Genomic DNA, 9,239 nt, shown 5'->3' on the forward strand with positions numbered 1-9,239 from the left:
ATGTCCCCATGGCTGAGGTTTGTGTGTAATCTTCAACTGTCATGTCATTTCCAGCGTAAAGAACTTGGATATGACGAAGATACCAGGAATGTGAAGGAACTTTGAAAATATCAGATTTGACAAAAATCCACCGAATCCGAAGAAAAGTATCAGTCTGTCAAAAATATAACATGTATTCGGCATAAAGTAACACTGAATTTGGCTAAAAAGTAGCACCAAATGTGGCAAAAAATGCAATAAAATTTCGCAAAATGCAACACCGAATTTGGAAAACACGACAACTGATTTGAAAAAAAAAAGTAACTCCAAATATTTTAAAAAATAAATTACATGAAATTTGGCAAAAAATTACACTGCATTACACAAGGACGACGCCGATTTATAAAAAAAAAGTACATATACTTCTGCAAATAAATAGTAACGGATTTGGAAAAGTATTAATGAAGTTGCAAATATATCAGCAGATCTGGCAAAAAATATCACCGAATTTGGCTAAAATATTCCAGTCCCTGGGAGTGACAAGTAGTGGTGAAACGTTCCCTCCGGCATGCACTGTATGGTGGCTTGCGTAGTAAGTAAGTCGATGTACATTGATACAGAGATTTAATTAAAGTTACAGGGAGAACACTGTACCCTCCGGCGGTTGTGTTCTGTGTTTCGTAACGTTAGCCTGGACTACCTGTCGCATAATCCCATTATCCCCCGGCAGGTAACTCAGTTAATCTGGCAAAATGCGCCCTAAAAGCTCGAATTAGCGTCCAATCGGGCTCGATTATACGCTTTTAAGCCGGCAGTAACTCAGTTTGCTGCCTCCGCGGGCGGTGGGAGAAGGAGGTAAACAGTAGCTCGCTGCTCACTGCGAAAACAGAGGAGCTGCGTAGGTAGCGAGTATGGCTGTTCTTTGACAAAGCAGCGGAACACAGCGCTTTTATTTTTCAACTTGCGGTAAAGCGTCTTGAAACAGTGTAGTCAAATGCGCCTGCAAGTTAGTGTAAATTACTTTAAATGAAAAATCCTCCAGTTATGCAGCGTTTAAAGATACGATACGTCAAAAGTCTCGCATACGCATTTTGCCGCGTCTTGAAGAAACATTCCATCTGCGGTGGGACTGTTTCTCATAACCTGCGTAGTTGCTGATAAAAGAAAAAGCAAGCTTGATGAGGATCTCAAACAACTTTGTTCCATTTCTCCCATCGCTGGATGTTCAGGCCAAGGCGATATTGATGACTTCCGTCGTTGTTCATTGAATTTTTGACCGTGGAATTTCGATACAATTTCGCCAAAATATAAGAAAAGAAAGAACATTAAATTTTTGGACTTCAGCTCTACAAAGATAGGCTATTTCTTTGCTTCCAAACTGTTCAACGGAAGAGCCGACTTGAAGCTGAAACCGTTCCGTGATCGAACAATGGCGATTGCAGTCCTGTTGAAATCGGCCTCCTGCGAAATAGTAACTTACATTTTTGATTAGTCGAGGATGTATAAAACGTGCGCTTCTAACTTGTCTACAAAACAAAACATCTCTACACAATGAAATAAATATTAAAAAAATGCTTTTACACGAGGGACACTTGCAATATATACTAACTAAGGAGAAGACAAAGAATCAAGTGACACAAATTCTGTCGTGTCAGAAGGAGAACAGTAGCCTTTAGTTTTTATGAAGATACTCAAGTAACATCTTACAAACTTATCTGTGCTTTACAATTTCTTGACACTACGTAACTGAGTACCACATAGTGAATTCTATATGTGAGGCTTTTATGATTTATTGAAAAGGAAAAAAAGCTAGGTAGTGGTATAATAGGGCCGGAAATGTTTACAGCAACATATTTCCCGGGCAGAAGTGTTTACTCGGTTCCACAACATTTCCACAGGTGGTCTCTACCTCCTTTGCATCACGCAAGAAATCAAAAGAACAAGAAAAATCAGGTTTTGTGGATGCGTTCTTTTTTTAAGTAAGCGGAATGCAGAACTTGAGAGAACTAAAATAGCTCTCGCGGATCAAACACACAACCCATCAATCTCATTTTTTACCATCCATAATTCACCCATCTCCTTTCCAGATAACATCTGGAATTGTAAACCCTGACCTTGGTCGGACACTTAATCATTAATCAGACAATCATACAAATATGAGGAGTATTCTATTGAAAGGATCCATCGGTTTGGACAGTCACGACGAGATTATCCATATCATTCGGATACGGTGGGGTGTCACATTGAATGGCAAAGGCGAGTCGGAGAGCCTAGTGATATACGGAATAAACAAACAAACATGCAAAATATTCCGAAAGTTGGTAAACTGAAACATTTCACAGATGTCTTAGATCAACAGAACGGAGTTATCACAGCCCTTCAAGAATTACGCAATACTGACCAGGGCCCGATCGAATCAGGAGGATATTGACTATATAAGGGACCCCCCCAGGAGATAGGGAAATAGAAAATGTCCCCAGTTAGGTGTGGGTTTCTTGGTACATAATGGAATATTGGATTCCATTGAGAATCTTTCATGCGATTCTCAAGAATGACATTGTTACAAATTAAGGTGGAAAATAGAACTGACAAGGATGGAACGAAAATTCTGGGATGAACCTGATCAACTAGTAAGGACCATACCGGATACTAACATTAAAATTCTGCCTGGAGACTGTAATGCGAAGACAGGATGAGAGAAGGAATTTCGATGTGTGGTGGGGCGATGGCCAGCGCATTAACTTACAAACAAGAATGGGGAACGATTAATTGAATTTTGTACTACAAAGGGATTGATTTTGAAGACAAGGTTTAAGAGAAGACCACATAAGTTAATGACATGGAAATGCCCTAAAGTTAAGCCAGGAGAGTTCCAGATAGATCATGTGGCCATGGAGCAGAAATTCTATAATGTTAAAGTTGCCTTCATGGGAAGCCATCCCGGGCTTACATTTGAGCAAGATAATGCCCTCCCGCACAAGGCACGCGTTTCCACTGCATGTCTCCGTGTTTACCAAACTGCCTTGACCAGCAAGGTCGGTGGATATCTGCCAAAACGAGAACCTTCGGAGCATTATGGGCAGGGCGCTCCAACCATCTCGGGACTTAGATGACCTAACGCGCCAATTGGTCAAAATTTGGCACGATGTCGCTCAGCAGGATATCCAACAACTCTGTCAAGGAGTGTCAAGTGAAATAACTGCATGTATCATCGCCAGATACGGACAATCACGCTACTGACTTCCTCAATTTGTTAAGCTCTTTTTCTTGAATAGATCATCCAATTTTTCTGAAACTGTAATCATTTGTTTTGTCTGCACACGTACATGACATCAACCAATTTACGTCCCATTCGGATAATTCCTTCCTGGTGCGTCGTTCTTTTGTCTTAGAATGTACACTCCTGGAAATGGAAAAAAGAACACATTGACACCGGTGTGTCAGACCCACCATACTTGCTCCGGACACTGCGAGAGGGCTGTACAAGCAATGATCACACGCACGGCACAGCGGACACACCAGGAACCGCGGTGTTGGCCGTCGAATGGCGCTAGCTGCGCAGCATTTGTGCACCGCCGCCGTCAGTGTCAGCCAGTTTGCCGTGGCATACGGAGCTCCATCGCAGTCTTTAACACTGGTAGCATGCCGCGACAGCGTGGACGTGAACCGTATGTGCAGTTGACGGCCTTTGAGCGAGGGCGTATAGTGGGCATGCGGGAGGCCGGGTGGACGTACCGCCGAATTGCTCAACACGTGGGGCGTGAGGTCTCCACAGTACATCGATGTTGTCGCCAGTGGTCGGCGGAAGGTGCACGTGCCCGTCGACCTGGGACCGGACCGCAGCGACGCACGGATGCACGCCAAGACCGTAGGATCCTACGCAGTGCCGTAGGGGACCGCACCGCCACTTCCCAGCAAATTACGGACACTGTTGCTCCTGGGGTATCGGCGAGGACCATTCGCAACCGTCTCCATGAAGCTGGGCTACGGTCCCGCACACCGTTAGGCCGTCTTCCGCTCACGCCCCAACATCGTGCAGCCCGCCTCCAGTGGTGTCGCGACAGGCGTGAATGGAGGGACGAATGGAGACGTGTCGTCTTCAGCGATGAGAGTCGCTTCTGCCTTGGTGCCAATGATGGTCGTATGCGTGTTTGGCGCCGTGCAGGTGAGCGCCACAATCAGGACTGCATACGACCGAGGCACACAGGGCCAACACCCGGCATCATGGTGTGGGGAGCGATCTCCTACACTGGCCGTACACCACTGGTGATCGTCGAGGGGACACTGAATAGTGCACGGTACATCCAAACCGTCATCGAACCCATCGTTCTACCATTCCTAGACCGGCAAGGGAACTTGCTGTTCCAACAGGACAATGCACGTCCGCATGTATCCCGTGCCACCCAACGTGCTCTAGAAGGTGTAAGTCAACTACCCTGGCCAGCAAGATCTCCGGATCTGTCCCCCATTGAGCATGTTTGGGACTGGATGAAGCGTCGTCTCACGCGGTCTGCACGTCCAGCACGAACGCTGGTCCAACTGAGGCGCCAGGTGGATATGGCATGGCAAGCCGTTCCACAGGACTACATCCAGCATCTCTACGATCGTCTCCATGGGAGAATAGCAGCCTGCATTGCTGCGAAAGGTGGATATACACTGTACTAGTGCCGACATTGTGCATGCTCTGTTGCCTGTGTCTATGTGCCTGTGGTTCTGTCAGTGTGATCATGTGATGTATCTGACCCCAGGAATGTGTCAATAAAGTTTCCCCTTCCTGGGACAATGAATTCACGGTGTTCTTATTTCAATTTCCAGGAGTGTATGTCAGGAGGTTCGTTACTTTGTTTCCAACAAAAAAGCTGAACTTAATTGTTTGACAATCTCAATAATATGGTCTTTCCACTTCAAGTTTTCGTCAATGTATACCTCCAAAAATTTGGAGCATTCTACCCTGTTTACTGAGTTGTTTTCATATGCTGCATCAATTATTTGCATGGCTAGCTGTTGTGCTGGAGTGAATGTAGTTTTCTTTTCCAAAATTAGGGGAGTGTCTATTTTCAGAGAAGTTGTTTAGGTGTAAATTTTTGTAAGCAGGGAAAGACCTTATGCTCGCGCGTATATTTTGAGATTCACCGTAAATTACGAGCCAAGTGTGACCCCCACCAGGACCGAATACAGGACTCGCGCCTGGAGCGACGAGGAAAGCGACGCAGTGCGTGTGGTGGGTGCGTGGCATGCAGACCTGCGCGGTGTCGGTGTGTGTCTGTTGATTCTGGGTGCGTCCCGCCAGGTGCAGCTCGGTCCAGGGAAAACAAACGGAGTCAGCCGAGCCGTGGCGATCGAACTCTCTCTGGGCCACACACTATACACTTCCTGCAGGTCCATCTGGAAGCGTGGCGCAGTGGGGATTTCTCGAGGGACATTCGGTAATTAGAGAGACAAACCGATGTACGAAAAAAAACTGTGTTTTTATAAAACGACACTTTTACTACTTCTCAACATAATCCTTCCCCATATTAATACATCTGCAGCAACGATGAACTAGTTTTTTTAAATACCTGACACAGAGGAATCTTTATCTTGTTGGTTGAGCCACTTTTTACACCTGCGCACATACGACGGTGTGTTGCATGGTGGAGGGTATTTTGTACCACTACTAGTCAGTTCCTTCCTGTTCCACTCGCCAATACAGCGAGGGAAAAGTGGCTATATGCGTTCGTACGAGTCACAATTTCTCTTACATTATCTTTCTGGTCCTTACGCGACATATACGTTGCCGGCTGTAGAAACGGTCTGCAGACAGCTACGAATCCATTTCCATAATATTTGCATGTCGATTGAACCTACCGACAGCGAATCTAGCAGCCCGCCTCTGAATTTTTTCCATGTCTTCCTGTAATCCTAACTGGTGGGGGTCCAAAACACTTGAGCAGAGCCCAAGAACAGGTCACACTTCGGCTAATGCGGATACTACAAGCGCACGCGCCATTGTTAGATACGACACTGAGGTTATATATAAAACAATTTTTATCCGTCAGCTGCTCTCAGCTCATCCCAGGGATACCAATCTTAAGTCATAATAGTGCAAAACTCCTCCTACAAACTGTTTCATTTCTACATCAATTTGCCTCAGTAATCATAGAACGACCTTCGCATACTATTAAATGTCTAAAACGTTGACCACATTTTAGTTGTAGCATACCCATATGACGAGTCCCAGGGAAAAGAAAATTGATTTTCAGTATTCCATATAATGAGAACATTTACAAACCTTTCATATTCTACTTGTTTACACATATAATCTTACGTTATAGATTTAACTCAAAGACAAGTATTAAAAGTTAGAATCTAGGTATACATCTTAAGGCAGCATAACTCACTGCGAGTAAATTATCCAGATTGTACGTGGACTGTTCAAAAAATTCCACAACTTGGTCCTCAAAAATTTTCTGCTCTTACCTTTCACCTATGTTGCATGCTCTCCGTCGACAGACTCTCCTTCACAACTGATACACCACTTCAAACGCCGTTTCGACTTCCAGAAGCAGTCTTGCTGGATCGCGAGAAGCGCCGTCTACGTATTCTCTTTTATCTCGTCTATCGTTTCAAATCTTTGTCCTTTCAACGGAGTTCTCAACTCTGGAAATTAAAAGGGGTCCGCAGAAGCCAGGTCTGGGCAATACGGACGATGAGGCAGCACAGTTATATCGTTTTTTTTTTTTTTTGTCCAATAGACACGCACCAAAATGGATGGATGTGCTATCGTGATGCAACAGCCACAAATTGTCTCGCAACATTTCAGAGCGTTTCCGTCTCACATTTTCTCGCAGGAGTTGCAGCACGGTCCGATATTACCACCGATTAACAGTTGCCCCTGTGATACGGAGTCACGATGGACAATCCTTCAAAGTCACAGAAAACTATCTGTGACTTCGATATTTGACCTAACCTGATGACCTTTTTCGTTGGTCTTGGAGAACCTTTCCCGATCCATTGCGAAGATCTAACCTTGGTCTCAACATTGTAAGTGTAGACCCACATTCCATCACCAGTTATGATTCTCTCAAGGAACATCTCTTCCTCATCTGTGCTATCCAAAAGCTCTTCACAGATTGAGAAGCAAAGGACTGTCTGGGTTTCATGAGCCGTGACACGAACTTGGGCGGCAACACGATGCACTTCAAGATGCTTTGTCAGGACTTGATGACAAGATCCAACTCAAATGTTACATTCTCCTGCAATGTCTCGGACAGTCAGTCTCCGATTGTCACGCACAATTTCGCTGACGTTCCTGACACGAGCATCGTCGGTAGACGTCGAAGAGCATCCTGAATGACGGTCATCTTTAAATTCCGTCCGACCATTCTTAAACCTCTTGAACCATTCGTATCAGGTACGGCTTCAGCGTTCATCACCGTATGCTTGTATGCTTCCTGCATCGTTTGTTGTGTGTCCGCAAAGGTGTTGGGTTTCACTCAAGATTTAACGCAGACGACTTTCTCATATAATTCTGCCATCTCGAAATTCGCAAACTGCGAGATACACAATACAGAAGTGAACAATAACTAAAAGACATACAACAATTAAACTTCCGGCATTTATACATTAAGCACAGGCTTGTGCAGGGATGCCAACCGCATTTCGCTCCAACACGCCATTGGCGCGAAATTAGGAATGTTCCGGAATTTTTTTGAACAGACCTCGTATTCGTCCAGAATTTCAGAATTAGAGCACTTAGCGACTTCTCACATAATTTAGAACCTTTGAGAAACTTTTTCTCGCAGATAACCCTTTCAAAATAATGAAAAAAAATTATTGCATATTACATTTTTGCTGTTCGTGTAGTAAACAGTCAGCATCGGACATGTCATTTTAATTTATTACTTGCTTACTACTAACTGTATTCGGAACACATGTTGCAGTCAGTGTCCACATATACCACTGAATGTACCTTTGAAATTATACCATTGCGCAACATACAGTTCAGGGACTATGGTGTCGTAAATATTTAGATGCGTGAAAAATTAGCTTTCCTCGATGCGCAGCGTTTTTTTACTGTGCTAGTCTTGCAGGATTAACGTCAAATAGGCCGGTGGTGTCATGGATGTCATATAAGGTCATTACATATTGTGCTGTCAGACAAAGGCTGTGTTCGAAAGAAGTGTTTATTATAATATTTCTTAGTGGTTACCATCTTCATATAATATCAGATGGTCTTAATATCCTGCCGGCCGAAGTGGCCGTGCGGTTAAAGGCACTGCAGTCCGGAACCGCAAGACCGCTACAGTCGCAGGTTCGAGCCCTGCCTCGGGCATGGATGTTTGTGATGTCCTTAGGTTAGTTAGGTTTACGTAGTTCTAAGTTCTAGGGGACGAATGACCTCAGCAGTTGAGTCCCATAGTGCTCAGAGCCATTTGAACCATTTTCTTAATATCCATATGACATCGACGTGTCAGTTGCTGTCACTCTACTACCTAAGTTTACTCCTTTGATGTACAGTAGGCGTTAAACTTTTGCTGGGGCAATTTATTAAATAATAACATTACTTGGCAACTGTACTGACTGATGATTCAGTGACGTTAAATGGTTACACCTCGTGGATATCGAATAATATTCCCGGAGCGAGGGCGAGGTGGAAACACACTTAAATACTGAGCTCTGCGTCGCTTACAGCCAGGACCAAATTAATCTCGGCGGGAGCCATCACTAACCCCCGCCCCCACCACAAGCTGCTTCCCCCTCCAATGATCAAACCCATTCCCTGGTGACAGCTCGTTATCCTACTCCTCTGCCGCAACAGATCGCTACAGCAGACGTTCAAACTGTATCTCAACCGATTAAGATTAACCATTATGATGTCCTAGAGCTCTTTGAGCTGAATTTAATACGAAAGACCGCAACCAGTCATACACTGACAGAAAACATATGGCGACACCAGGAAGGAGTTAGGCGACATAAATTAACCCAGATAACCCTGACGTCCTTCTGGAAGGACGACGTCACTCACTGTTGAAATTATTTATTTTTGCAAATAACGCAAATTCAAATGGCTCTGAGCACTATGGGACTTAACAGCTATGGTCATCAGTCCCCTAGAACTTAGAACTACTTAAACCTAACTAACCTAAGGACAGCACGCAACACCCAGCCATCACGAGGCAGAGAAAATCCCTGACCCCGCCGGGAATCGAACCCGGGAACCCGGGCGTGGGAAGCGAGAACGCTACCGCACGACCACGAGATGCGGGCCAAATAACGCA

This window comes from Schistocerca nitens, chromosome 12 (genome assembly GCF_023898315.1).
Source record: "Schistocerca nitens isolate TAMUIC-IGC-003100 chromosome 12, iqSchNite1.1, whole genome shotgun sequence".
Taxonomy (NCBI): domain Eukaryota; kingdom Metazoa; phylum Arthropoda; class Insecta; order Orthoptera; family Acrididae; genus Schistocerca; species Schistocerca nitens.